Raw genomic sequence first — 15,054 nt, forward strand, 5'->3', positions numbered from 1 at the left:
TAACACACTTCACACTTCATATATATGTGTGCGTGTGTGTGTGTATACATAAAACTGTGTGTATGTACATATGTATATTCATATATATACATACTTCATACATGATGACATTTCCACGTGTATTGATACTTTATGAAGTTTGGTATTTGCCATCATTTTTTCAGTACTTCCTAAATTCTATAAGGATTGCTAATTTGTAATTGATAACTGCTTCTCAGCCCAGAATATTTTTCTCATCTAGTTTTTATCTGCAATAAATAACATTATTACCTTGAACAAAAATGTATATATAATATATTTATGTTTATAAAACACATGATAAATAGTACAGTTGTTCGGGGCAGTGGGAAGGAAAGACTAGAGAAAGGCAAGGACCAGCAGGAGAAATGATCGTTCAGAAAATTACTAATAAATATAGCTTTTTTTGTAGATAAATATACAATCATTAATGATACACATGATCACCAAATCTGCTAAAATAGTCTATTAATTATTTAACAAAAAAAGTGTAATCTTTCTGGCAATAATATGATAACCCTTTTTTCAATATAAAATTTAAAAAGCGTTTTGCAGAATCGCTTTTCATACCCAAAAAAAGGATGAGAGGGGATTGTGACAAAGCAGAAATTATAAATATAACATTGTACTGTAGTGGAATTTTTAAAAAAAATAAAAACTGTTTTTCAGTATGACTTCCTAGGTATTTTTTCTAATCTCCTCTATACTGTAAAAGCACCCACATTTCTGGGTACTGTAAAGTTCAGAATGACTAGCTACAAAATGCTCTTCTGCAAGAACAGAAAACTTTGTGATCTCAGCAAATTGTGGACTAATAGAATGTACATCATGAGCTACAATGAAGGCAGAACAGTAACTGGCAAACTTTTCATAAGTAATGTCTTTCAGCAAGATGCATGCACTTATGGCAGAAGTATGAAGCAACAACTATTGCAGAAGTTTGCAGGGCCCTTAGAAGGCCAATATAAGGGAAATGTGGTGCTTTTACAGCCCAATATTAGGGACTGTAAGGATCATTTTATGGTAGGTGCACAAAATCACAGCTACCTCTGCCTCTCCCCAAACAAGCTGTCCATTGTACTCCACTTCATTGCTAAACCCCAATGAGGTGCATCTGAATATTATAGCCACTGATTTCCTTTCCACCCCATATACTAACTTGCATTGCATCTGACAGTTTCTTTATATAACTCCTGTTCTTTTCAAGCTGCTTGTTTCCTCTTTTCTTCTCTTCCTATCAGGCCTTCTGGTTAAGCTTCTATTTCCTTTCCTTGCCCTTTCTAGAAGTATTGTCAAGTACAGAAGGAATAGGAGGCAGATGGAAGGATTGTCAATTGTTTAGAGTGCTTGCCTTGCACTCAAGAGCTGAGTCAATTTCTTCCTTCACTACCTCTACCTCTTGTGACTTTTGGAAAAGTTGCTTAGTTTCTCTATATGTTTTCTATTGTGAAGATTAAAATATTAAAGTCTGTCAAATGCCCAGATACAATGGTAGTTGGAGCCAAATAAGTACCTGAGAGAGAAGAACTATTCACAAGTACCATCTCTCTTCAGCACCTTCTGCATATGCAGGTAAAGGCACAATTAGATCTAATGTTCAATCCACACAATTGCACCTCCTGCCGTGCCGCACGTGCATGGCAAGAGGCATGGTTGGGAGATGGTGCATTAGATCCAATCACACCTTATTGCCAATGTAGGGGGAGCCTGATACTGGGCTCCCCTTACATCAGCAAGAAGTAGGCTCCCATGGCTGGGAGCTAGGGCTGTGTGAAATTTTGTTGGTTGTTTCCATTTGACACTTTTGACTCATTTTCAGTTTGAAACACCAAAATTGAATCAAAGCAAAGGGCTTCGAAACAGCCTCGAAACAAAACAAGGCTAGTCAAAACATTTAGAAAGTTTTGAGACATTCAGAGTTTCGAAGCAGCCAGGTGGTGGGAGACAGGGGAGAACCAGGGCTGCACTCCCAGTGGCTCCATGTGGCTCAGCCAGGAGCGCAGCCCTGGCTCTCCCCACCTCCCACTACTGGGTTGCAGGAAGCCCATCACTGTGTAGGGGAAAGGGACTCAGCCCAGGTGGGCTGAGTTCCTATCCCCCAGTGCTATGTTCAGGCTGGGGCAAGGAACTCAGCCCAGCTGGGCTGAATTCCCATCCCCAGTGCTAGATCGGGCTAAGCTCAATCTAGTGCTGGGGATGGGAGTTCAGCCCAGCTCGGCGGAGTTTCTTTCCCCAGCCTGATTGATCGTAACACTGGGGAGGGAACTGAGTGATCGGGCTCAGTTCCCTTCCCCAGCTCCCCATCGCAGGCAGCAGCACCCACTTCCCTCCCTCATCTGGCAGGCAGATGGGGGCCCGCAGCCCTGGGAGGACTGGCACAGCCCCCGTAGCCCTCCCAGGGTTGCAGGCCCCCATCCGCCTGCCAGATGAGAGAGGATGTTTCAAGATTCCCCATTATAGCATATGGGCAAAACGTAGAAACAGCATCACTGTTTCAACGAAGTGAAACAGAACGGTGGCTTCGAATCTAAATGAAATTTGAAATTAAATGCTCTTCCATCCAAACCTTGAAACTCAAGTTGAAATGGAACAATGCCGTTTTGCACAGCCCTACTGGGAGCTCCATTTGCTGATGGGGCTCCCAGCCACAGGGACCATGTGCAGCTGGGACTGAGAGCCCCACACCCAAAGAAGCTCTTAGTCCTGGCTGCACTGCATATTGTGCTTCCCAGTGGCTGGGAGATTGCAGAAGCTGCAGTATCCCAGTTTCAGGACCGCTTATATATGCAAATGAAAGCTGGATAGAAACCAGCTATAAAGTTATTACATATTTTCAAGCCATAACTTTATAGCTGGTTGAGCCTTTTTAAGGTGTGATAGCTAATTTGCACATGAAGCCAGTCTAAATTTATTGTGCAATTAACAAGGTAATTGTACAATAGATGTAACATGTAGAGGGAGCCTCTGAGACATTTCTTAGGTAGAAATCAAAATATTGTGAATTTAGTCAGAAAGTTTGGGCTGGAAGGACTTCCCAGACAGTTCTGCAGACTAGAGTGTTTTTTTATTTTCTCAGTAACACCTGTGAAAGTGTACAACCTGGTGACTAACACAGACTGCCATTTGAGGTTGGCCCATCATCAATTTATTTCTAACTCCCTTTACATCTGTCAGTTACTTCCTAATTCATTTGGGTATCTGCACTCTGCAGGCCCACATTGCATCTTTCAGAAGCGTGTTTAGCACCCTGGATGAGGGACTTTATCTGCACAATGAACTTCCTTTCTGTCAACTTTACATACATGGTCACAAGGCATGTGTACATGTGCTCTTCAATGCACATTAGCCTATTTTAATGCACATTAAAGTGTCACTAAAAGCATGCTATTTAGTTAAAATAGGTTATTCTGCATTAAGTGTCACTTAAAAACCATGTTCTTCAGTTAATGCACATTAACACAGGCTAATGTGCATTTTCCTAGTATCTCACAATGGAGGGCTCCTGCAGATGTGCGTGGCACCCACTCTGATGAACTGGAAATCCAGCACATCGGAGCACATGCGAGAATGAGAATTGATGTGCTCTGGCACCTTTCTGTGTCATGTGTATTACTGCTTCCATACATTTCCATACTGAAAAAATGGCAGTGGGGTGCTTTGAAATAAAACATGTTTGATTGGCTTTAGTTCAAAACGCCCCACCACAATTTTTTCAGTGCGGTGATGCTGATACATATGACACATGAGCGCTTGTAATTAGCAGGGCTTGCTAATTAAAGCACCCAGTGCCACATCCCAGAGCAAGTGTAAAAATGCATAGAGGGCATTTGTACACATGCATGCACCTCAGCACTGGGTGCTTTGAAAAGTTCCTGGCACTGCAGTGCATGCAGTCGTATAAGGGGCGAAATGCACATTGGTGCTGAGAAAATGGCGGTGGTGCGCTTTTGAACTAAAACACATCAGAGGTGCTCTAGTTCAAAAGTGTACCACCTCCATTTTCTGTGTGCTGACACTCATTTCACTGATTATATAACTGCCTGCACCACAGCACAGTGCATGTTAATTCATGTGCAGAGCAGATTAGATTAATCATGTTCTGGAGTTCTGATCTGCCAGATCTCCAGTGTGTCCCTGCACAAAAGTGTATGTGTATAAATGCCCATAGGTACTAGATTTAATGCGCATTAACAAAAGTGTGTTAATGCACATGTAGACCTTCCCACTGTTGGCAAAACAAATTGGGTCTCCAGGTGTCACCTGTATGGAACCCCTACAGAATTATAAGAGCTAACATTCCAAGGAAAGATAATTATGGCTGCTTGCAGATGTTAAAAAAAAGAAAGAAAAAAAAGGTGTTTTAAACTGCTCGCGCTCCTGTGCTGAGCCCAGCATGTGGCTAGAAGAGACAGTGCATTAGTTGGACCAAGCTTGCCCAACATCTGTATAGAATGGGTGTTTTAGTAGGGCTTTTTTTGTGCTTTTATCTAATAGCTGATTGACTCAGCTATTAGATAAAAGCTCCAAGAAGCCCTGCTGAAGCACCCAATCTATACAGACAGTGCAGAGCTAGGTCAAAGTAATGTGCTGCTGCTTCCAGCTTTTTTTTTTTTTTACATCTGCAAGCAGCTTATATTACTAGATTGCATTTTTGTATCCCTGTAGCAGAGCAGGGAAGATGGGTTCCCTGCTCACTCCCATCCCCTTACCTGCTGAAGTGTGAGCTGCCTTGGTGGCACCAGGACAAGCAGTGGGTATGTTCAGTGCGACACAACAAGCAATGCAGCTTCAGCACTATACCTGAAGGGTTCCCCATGGCATACTGAAAGGAATGGGGAAAGAGAATCCCCCACTCACCTCCCCTCACTGGGCAGAGGGTAAAAAGGCCCAGCAGCACCAGGACGGGTGACAGGATCGCAACAGTGTAGTGAGTGGCACAGCCTCAGTGCCACAGGCCGGAAGGTCCCAGTGGGAAACGGGCACCCCTGGAGAAAGAGGCCCTGTCCAGTATGGCTGGGGCTGCATCCAAGGCAGCCTGAGATCCCACAGGAGAAAATCCCTGGCCCCAGTTCACCCCAGGTGACTCACCTTTAATACAGGGAGAGTGAGCTGCAGCTGGAAGACAAAAGTTGACACAGATAGGCTGGGTGAATCCAGGGATGATTCTAAAAGGATGCCAGAAATGGTGATAAGCCACATCTCATGCCAGAGAGACACACTAAAGGAGGGTGAGGGTCAGTTAAGCTGCCCATATTTCTTTATTTTGATAATGGACGGACTATGGGAGGTTCCCGGTAGTAACTTGGGGAGGTACTGTTCATAGTCTTCAGCTTTGAAGACTTAACAGCTGGAGCTGGAATTAGATATGGAGGCGTATGGTGAGAGTGTAGGGGTGGAGGTGCCCCCTGTTCTGACCCCATAAGGGCCTTGCCATATGGCATATTGGATTACATAGTTCCAGGAGGGGCCAACCCTATTGACCGAGCACACGCCTTTCCCTGGGCAGAATTCTTTTCAGATCCATCATCAAGTCATGGCAGGAAAGTGCCCAAGGAAGTTAAAGAGCTCTCTAGTGAGATAAGCAATGAGACATCAAGCCGTAGGAATTAGCTCGACCACAATCCCCTTTTGAGTGCTTTAAAATGCTATTTAAGTCTCTCAACAGCTCAGAAGGTAAGTTAAGTCATATACTGTGGACACTTCACTCGCCACTGAAATACCCTGAAGTGAAAGCAGCAGTTGTTTAATTGAGCTCAGCAATGCTGTGTAGCAGTCCAACACAGGACTAAACTAACTATTGTATTATCTTCATTTACAATAGCAGAATACTGGTCTGGGCAACAGTATTCAAACTGCTTGTTTGAATTCATAAAACTGTTTGTACTATGTGAGAGCTTTTTTTGAATGTGCAACAGAGATTAATTCTAGCAACCCTCCCATTTAGTATGTAAGTCTACCAACCCTTTTTGAAACATTTAAACTTTTCCATTTCAACATCAGGATGAAACAAAGATTTTAAAAACTTTTCCGGGGGGCGGGAGGGGGCAGAAACAAAGCAAGAGAGAACTACTCCTAGAATAGCTATTATTTTGATTGGTAGGGCATTCTTCTGCCAGAAGGAGATTGTGATTCAAGTTCTGGTTCTAGTGAGCACTAATTTTTACAAAGAACAGCAAGCCTCAGCAAGGTAGACATAGTACTATATATCTAATTGGTTAGTGATTTGGGCTCTCTGTTGGGATGTAGAGGACAAGCCAACAGGGACTTCTGAGCCAAGTTCTTCCATGTGAATGTCTTTTGGCTACTGTGGGGTGTGTCTCTTTTGTGTCTCTCTTTTCTGGAGTTGATCAGAATTTCCAATTTGGGACCGGAAACACCTATTCCAATGAAATTTTTGTTGAAACTGGTACGTTCTCATGAAGAATTCCAAATGCCATTTGATATTTTCTGATAAATTTAATTCAGTTTTGCCAAAAAAATCCTGATGAGTGCTAGCTGCTATAGGGCTTTTTACTTTTGGGAATCATGCCTCTCTGTTGGTCTTTGGAAATAAGATCTTCTAACTCTAAGTAGAAATGACTAATTACTTTCTCTGGCTTTTTTGAGGGCTGAAATCAGATGTTTATAAGTACTTTTATCTATTGCTGGGGAGTATAATATTGGCATTTGGTAAATAAATATTCTTGTTTAATGTATTCACGTGTATATGTATGTCTGTGTGGTAAGACTGTTGATTAACATACTCTAAACTAAATAAAAATCATAGAAATTAATAAATCAATGAATGTTATGAAAAAGGTAAGAAGATCTTGCACAGATGAATATAGCAAGACTGCAACTTCATGTTTCTTCCAAAAACTAAATTTCTAGTAGTTAGCTTTTCCAATACTACACTGAAGCATTGGTGCAGTACTGGCATACAAGGAAAGGGACTCGCTATGGAGTCATCAGCTCCAACTCCTGTAATATTAAGTAAAGAATAGTAAGATCTAGGAACTGAAATAGTAAATGTTTAGTAGAAATATTATTCAGTGAGCTAATTCATTTAAATTAAAATACTTAAGATTCACTTTGTCAGAATTGTTCCAATTGGCTAAGAACTGTGGCCACCATAAAATAAATACACTTACAATAGAAAGTCTTGTTTTTTACACACACACACACACACACACACACACACACACACACACACACAAATAATGGTATAATTTACCATAAATTATCTATTTCTCCTCAAATCAGTACTCTGTGTTACTATTTTTACAACGTTTCTGTGAGTAAATAAGATTTGTGGAATGGTTCTAATAAAGTACTCGGTGGAAACTCATTGGGAGATTTAAAAGAAGGTTAGAGAACACTCAAGAAAATGAATAGTAGGAATAATTATTCATTACCAAGAAGATGGTTTGGAAGACTTTTTTTATCTGCAGTTCCTTTTTTTAAATAGGAGATCATGAGTGAAACTGACCTTCTCCTCAGATACTCATGAATCTGAGTCCTTCTGAAATTCATGTGTGGCTAAAATGAATGAAAAACTACACCATCACAAATAGAAATATAAAGATGACTGCATCATTATTAATGAAAATTCAGGCTTACTTAAAATATCGTTTTCTAAAATAATGTAGCAGGTATTTTCAGGTATAGATCTGTGTAGTGAGAGCGTGGTGGGAACTGTGCTGTCTTGCTTTCCATTTTCCTGGTAATATTTAGATACTTGATTCTGACCTAAAGAAGGGGATTGGACTAAAGCATCCTTTGAGGTTCCTTTAAGCTCTATTTTTCCATGATTTTATTATTCTGCCTTATATCCTCTTTTTTCTTTTTTTTTCTTCAGCATTCACACTTTGATACTCATAATGAATTCATGCTTTTGCGTGTATCACCTTATAGAAGTAACATTTCTTGGAATGGCAGCATGCTGAACATGCATGAGTGTAATCATCCAGTGACCCTGAAGTGCAGATGAGTGAGAATCTAAGTAATTAGAAATGCATCGTTTTTGCAGGGGCAAGACCCTAACCAAAGTTACATGAGATAAGGGGAAGCACAGCTGATTTAAGCTAAGAACCCAAGAAGACTTAATTTCTAATTTTAAGGATAGCAGAGTATTTATTAAATGTGAGTTGGTCAATAATGGGAAGTTTTTTGCTTTATTAGGCACTCAGAAATTGGGAGAGGCCAAAATTATTGAGCATGCCATTCTAACTCCGCCCCACATGGACCTAATATGTGACAAAATCTTTAAGCATACCATTAAGCATCATTATTACTAATTACTTAAAAACATACTTTTTCACATAGTACAATAATATCCTAATATTTATAGTAGTAGGTATGCATGTGACATATTGAGTCTGATCCAACTCCTACTGCAGTAAGCAGGAGTTCTTTTATTGACTGCATGAAGAGCTGGATTAGATCCATTATCTTCTTTCCTGTATGATTTTCAAATGCTCATAACTTAAAGAAATCAAAATCAGTTCTTTACAGAACAAACTGATGCATTGCTTCTCACTGAGCATTTTTTCCATGTTAAATTGCAGCTTCCTAACCTCATCCATTTTGGTAATCAACCTGTTCAAATATCATCATGAAAGTTTTTTTGCTAAAATGGGAAAGGTGGCTGAACTGTTTTTACTCAAACTTTCCAAATTCACCTGTATGCAGGCAACAGGCAAGAACAATTTCTACCCATAAGAAGACTGTTTCACAAAATTCTGATGGTATGAAAATAGCCCTGTGCAAAATGGTTTCTATCATAACCTTAACTATAGTGTTCATTGCTGCTGCTTTTTCCACTATAATAGTGGTTTTGTATCCAGTCTGGTTCACCCATATAATAGAGGTTACATCATAACAGCCATACTTAAAGCCAGTATTTTGTTGAGTACTGCATTCTCGTCATGTATGACCGAACTTTTTGTCTGAAAGGTTTTCATAACCACCTTTTGCAAAAGTGCAAAGTTCATGAAAATGAGACTGCCAATCTAGCAGTAAAAAAATGAATGTTCAAGACGTTACCAAGCTATTTTGCTGCATTCCTCCTGCTACTTGCTTGTACATGTTTTTATGGAAGTCTTATTTATCACCTTGTCTGTCTGTTGGACTTGAATTTTAAGTCCACAGATTGCTTTTGCTTTTAAATTTAAATTTGAATTTTTTGTTGTTGTTTAATTTCCTAAAAGTGCAATCCATTTTCTGTATAGACTATTACGTATTTTAATATTCTTCTGAACAACACTCCTGGGTCTATTTTTGTTTCACAGATACACAGTGAGAGTACCACAAATGAGGCATCATTGACCAGGTTTTATATTTTTCGCCGCCGTTTTGTGAAAACACTAAATTACTCAATGTTGTCTTGGTCTCTTCCATAAATGCTGACAGCCTACAATTTCCTCTTCCATTTTTTAAGTATCACATTTTTTTCAGTAGTCTATAAACTACATCGTTAATCAGATAGTGTAAAATCCAATTAGAGACATTAGAAACCAGAAATACAAGTGTTAAGGAATTTATTTCTTGATTGACAAGAAAGCCAAATAGACTCATCTATTTAGAATCTTAGCAACAATTAGCTGCCTTAGTTTCATTTATTGTGACATAAAAAATCTGGTTTATTGAGAGCTCTATTGAATAAGATTTCTATGATATGCACCATGAGAAAATATCTTCAAACTAAAATGATTGTTTTGCTGTAATAAATTGAACCATATGTACACTATGTTATTCAATCTTTTTTCTTCAAGGCATAAATTGATATTAAAGAACATTTAAGTCATAACACATGGTTATCCAGGCATGAACGAGGCAATAACCCATATAAGTTGTCAAGGTGAAGCCAAAGCATTTATTAGAGGTTTGTGTTGTTTTTGAAAAGTGCACGGTTGGATAAACATGGATTAGTGCTATTATGCTGCTACGATGACTCAAGTGTGTTTTTACAGTGTCAGTAATTTTTATGTTTAAAAATCACTGGTGCAGTATATTAGCTATAATTTATGTTTATCATCTTGTGTACTCTAATAGGTTTCAACAAACCATTTAACACTTCAGCTTGTGCATATACATTACTTAATAGGTATTTATCTTAAAAAAGAGATACTTAAACGGGACTTTCAAAGCTTGCAACTGCATGCTAAGAGCAAATACTGCAGTCAGGCACATTAATTTTTTTTTCCATTTTGCATTTAACTTTGAACAGTGTGACCATGCAATATCTTTGTACACTTTGTTCCCAAGTGAAGCAAGAAAGATATATCATCTCCAAAACCCTGTCGGCCTGAATGACATCAAATTCCCTGACATGGAGTGTCCGTCACACTTACTAAGTAGAGTGGATGTGATAAAGCCAACGCAGCTGAAAATGCCAATAACTTCCTGTCATCAGAGGTTACCCTTTCAAGAGAGCATAGGACTTTATGCTTTCCTAATTAAGGGATATTGTCAATATTGGACACTAATAATTATATTTCTTTTCATTATTGTTCTTTCAGTGATTTGGGTCACCTTTTATAAGAATTCCAAGCACCCAAAGACTACTTCTGAGAAACAAGTTTTCCAATGAATAAAACAGAATTGGGGAGATAAGGAAAGAGAAGAGTCCAATCAGAAGACCCTACCTAGACTCTGCTCTTTCTTTTTGGAAATATATACGGCTTTGATTTATTATGCTATTGATTCTTTTAAACAACACATTGCTTACTATATGGGTTGTGCTGATGATATATTTCTGTTCTGGACATGCTTGCTGTGAATTACTAGTATTTAGTACTTTCATAAAGGAGATTGATGCTAATTTAAAAATCATCACAAGTTGGTCTCTTTTTAAAAAAGCTATTACTCTATAATTTGGGGAAAACCACCAGACATATATAAATGTAACTTCTGGTTATCAGACGTAAAAGATACCACGTTCATTTAACAGTGAGGTCATTTTGAGGGGGTAAAAAGAGTTTGTTTAGAACCCTAAGATTATAGACGTGCTGATTCACTTTGTAATAGATTTTTACAAAGAGGCGATCAATTCTTCTGACTCAGTCAAGCATATCGGTTGGCTGAGTTGGCAGATAGGGACAATTTATTACTCACACGGGAAAAATTGACCAAGATAGACTACTCGGTATTGCAAACTACCTTTTTCTCCTAGTTACCTCTTTCTTAAACATGATTAAAGAAAATTGTTATAACTTGGAGATTGCTACTATATTTTTAAATCGAAGTATTTTTCTGAAATTCTATTTTCTTCTAAAAAAGAAGGTAAGTATTTAAGAGAATGTTGGTTGGTACACTTACCAGTTATACAGATATCTTTTCTATGTTATGTTTAGCCATTTCTGACAACTATTACATCTACTAAATTAATTTAATGTTACATGTACATAAACACAATTGGCCAAGTACAATGCTAGTACCATGGCAGTAGATACAAATCCACTAACGTTTAGTAAAGTTGTGCTACTTAACTAATAGTGAATATTGATTATGCCATTTATTTGTGCAAAGTAAATCTTGTTCATACTTGTAACAGTTATACCGTTCTGAGCAGGGTAATAAAACGTCTTCTCCAAGTGCACTGTATTTTGCTGTATTATTATTTATTATTATATTTATGACAGAAGTGCCTAGGGATCAAACAAGAACAGGGTCCCTTTGTGCTACATGCTAAACAAAACTAGAATGAGAGATCTTCCCTACCTCAAAGAGTGTATGGTCTAAATATTACACAGCCCCTAAATGTACACATCTAGCTTTAGCTTTCCAGACACAGTGGTTCTTAGTAAACAAACTTGGTAGAACTTGATCTATGTGGAAGGTTTTTTTGTTTCTGTTTGGTGGTGTTCTTCTCTTTAATAAATTTTCCAGTTTAAAAAGTAGCATTGAGGTGATGTTGCTGTGCTGATCCAGGAGAAATGTGAAAGGCAAGAATTCTTGTGGGTAATCTTTTACTGAACCAACTCTATGGTTTGTATAGACATAGACATTCTTTCAGGTACCACAGCACCCTTTGATGATCAAGGATAGTTAACACCTTCAGCATGAAGAGATTAGCAGAAATCAAGTAGAAAATAATGAGCCATGAAATCAGTTAACTCTGTCAGCTCCACCTGAATAGAAATGTGATTGTTCCAGTTGTGCACTTTGTTTTAAACCTTCCATGGGCCAACGGGCACAGGCACTTCCTTTGTGGCAGAAGTGGCAGGGCACAACATAGCCAGTGCTACAGTGGCAGCTGACCATGCTGATGCCATTGACACCCTGGCAGCCAACACTACTCCATGTATTCTGGCTACTCCAAGCACAGAGCTGCCCTACTATACTTCTGCCAGGAGCAATTTATTGTCTGCTCGTTATAATATTTATCAAGCAGGTTTGAGATTTTAATGTGATTTTTGGTTTTGCCCCTTTGGTAAAAAGCCATACTATTACTTTTGGACTTGTTGGCAGGCTTCAGGATATTCAGTCACATAGGACAGCTGAAGTGAATGGTTTACTTTATGGTAGCTTCAATCCTTCCCATTAGATGGAGTGCAAAAACTTACAGTAGTAACTGTCACTGACTCCACATCAAGTTTACTTACTTTTTAGGGTTTTATGAGTCTCACTCTTAGCATCTTTTTTTGTGCATACTCTAAAGAAGTTATACTCAGGGTACTGTGGCATCGTAGGGTGCCTTGAGATGCTTTCAAGGGTGCATGTACTGTTAGGTGTGCAAATATGATTCACAAGATAAACCAATAAACTTCATATAGGAATCCATAACATTAAAAACATTCTGAACTGATCTTTCTGAGTTCTTTGCAAGAGAAGAATTGTTCTGTTGTTTTCTGTAGTAAAAAAACCTCAAGCTCCTTGAGTACCCTTGGATGTAAATCGTCAGGGCCGGCTGACTTGAAGGTATCCAGCCTATCAAGGTATTCCTTCATGAGGTCAGCTTCGATGGAGGGCAAGCAATCTCTCTCACTCGGGCCTCCCTGACCCACAGTGGGCACGGGTGTCCCATGAGACTGGTGAAAAACTGATGCAAAGTACCCATTTAGCAAGTTTGCTTTTTCATGGGCGTCGGTTGTCAGTTGTCCCGTCTGGTTTAGCAGGGGTCCAATGTTGCCCTTGCTTTTCCTCTGGCTTCCCACATGTCTAAAAAAGCACTTTTTGTTGTCCTTGATATTTGTAGCTAGCTGGAGTTCCATCCCAGCCTTGGCTTTCCTGGTTTGCTCTCTGCAGGTCCAGACCAGAGCAGAGTATTCCTCCTTGGTGGTGGTTCCAGTCCTCCATCCTTTGTAGGTCTTCCTTTTAAGATGCAGGAGGTCCGCCAGTTCCCTGGAGAGCCAAGGGGGGTTCTATGCCCTTTTGCTGGCCTTTCCTCTGAGACGGGATGGACTTTGCTTGCACATCCAGCATTGCTCCCTTAAGGAGCAACCACTCATCCTGAACTTCCCTCCCCTTTGGGTTGTGGCCCTTTAGGGCCTCACTGGCAAGCCTCCTGAGCTTGTCAAAGTCAGCTTTCCTGAAGTCAAGGACTTCTGTATTACTGACTGACTTGCCAGCTTTATGGTAGATGGTTAAGGTGATCAGTTTGTGGTCACTGTCACCCAGCTTCCCTTCGATTGTTAGGTCACTGATTACATCATCCCTGGTTGCCGGTATAAGTTCAAGCAGTGCTTTACCTTTCGTCAGCCCGTAGACTTCCTGCATCAGATAGAGATCATCCACGCATGAGAGAAAGCTTTGCAACTGTTCGGATTTGGCTGAGTACTCCTCCCAAGAGATGTCTGGATAGTTAAAGTCTCCCATGACAACAATACATTGGGAGCATGTGGCCTCAGCCAATTCCCTGGCAAACTCCTGGTCAAGGTCTTGACACTGGGTAGGAGGTCTGTAGTAGGCTCCCACCATCCTCTGTGCCATGTTCACCACAGATTTTAACCCAGAGGGTCTCAAGTCATCCACCATGGGTGCCAATGTCAGCTTGCAGGGACACATAGCTTTCCTTAACTTAGATAGCTACACCCCCACCCCTTCTGTCCATTCAATCCCTGCTGTACAGGGTATAGCCATCTATACCTGTGGCCCAGTCATGGGTGGAGTCCCACCAGGTCTCTATTATCCCTATCCTAGTTATTTGTGTTTAGCAGGAGGACAAGTTCCTCCTGTTTATTCCCCAAGCTCCTGGCATTTGTGTATAGGCATGCAAGTGTCCCCTTGGGGCCCTTGACTTGTCTACAGTTTGTTCCAGGGCTGGGTGGATTCCCTTAAATGCCTTGGCCTGCTGGCTTTGCAAGGGTTGCTCAGTGGGCCAGCAGTGGCAGTAGTCCCTTCATCCCCCGGCGGGCTTAGTTTAAAGCCTGGTGGAGCAGGTCAGCCAGTCTAGCTGAGGAAAACCTCCTCCCCAGTGGAGAGAGGTGGAGGCCATCCCTTCCCAGCAGCTCGCTGCCTCTCTCACCAAAGAGTGGACTGTGGTCATGGAAGCCAAAGCCTTCCCAATGACACCAGTGTCACAGTCTTTGGTTAACTAATGCCACAGTCATAATAAACTACTTTACCTGGGCTAACTTGCATGACAGTGGGCTAACTGCCACTGTTGCTCATCAGTGATAATTAGATTGCCTGTAGCATTGCACGGCCTTCCTGTTGCTTAGGCATCCTGGTTCTGCTAATAACTTAGCTGTGCAACAGTAATAATGGGATATTTCAGTATTAGATTTTATGGATCAAAGTATGTATAAGCAATAGGAGGAAGAAACAGAAGTGTGGAGGTTGGCCCTTCTTTTCGAGATTTGATGGTAGTGTGGGTTTCACTTGTGTGCTTCTAGGTATTACTGAAATAAGATCTACAGTAGTACTACTACTACTTCTAAACACTGTTAAAATGCCCGTGGGCATGATATTTCCAGAAATATAACTAGCATAGTTAGGCAACTCCAAAGAGAAGCAGGGAAAGCAGTGTTTAAGATGATTTAATAAAGATGTATTATGCTGATCCTTTTATACAACAAAAAATAATAAGAAGGTACTTTTTTGGTAGCGAAGCAG

Source organism: Gavialis gangeticus, unplaced genomic scaffold, assembly GCF_001723915.1.
Source record: "Gavialis gangeticus isolate Ggan-Ray unplaced genomic scaffold, GavGan_comp1, whole genome shotgun sequence".
NCBI lineage: Eukaryota > Metazoa > Chordata > Crocodylia > Gavialidae > Gavialis > Gavialis gangeticus.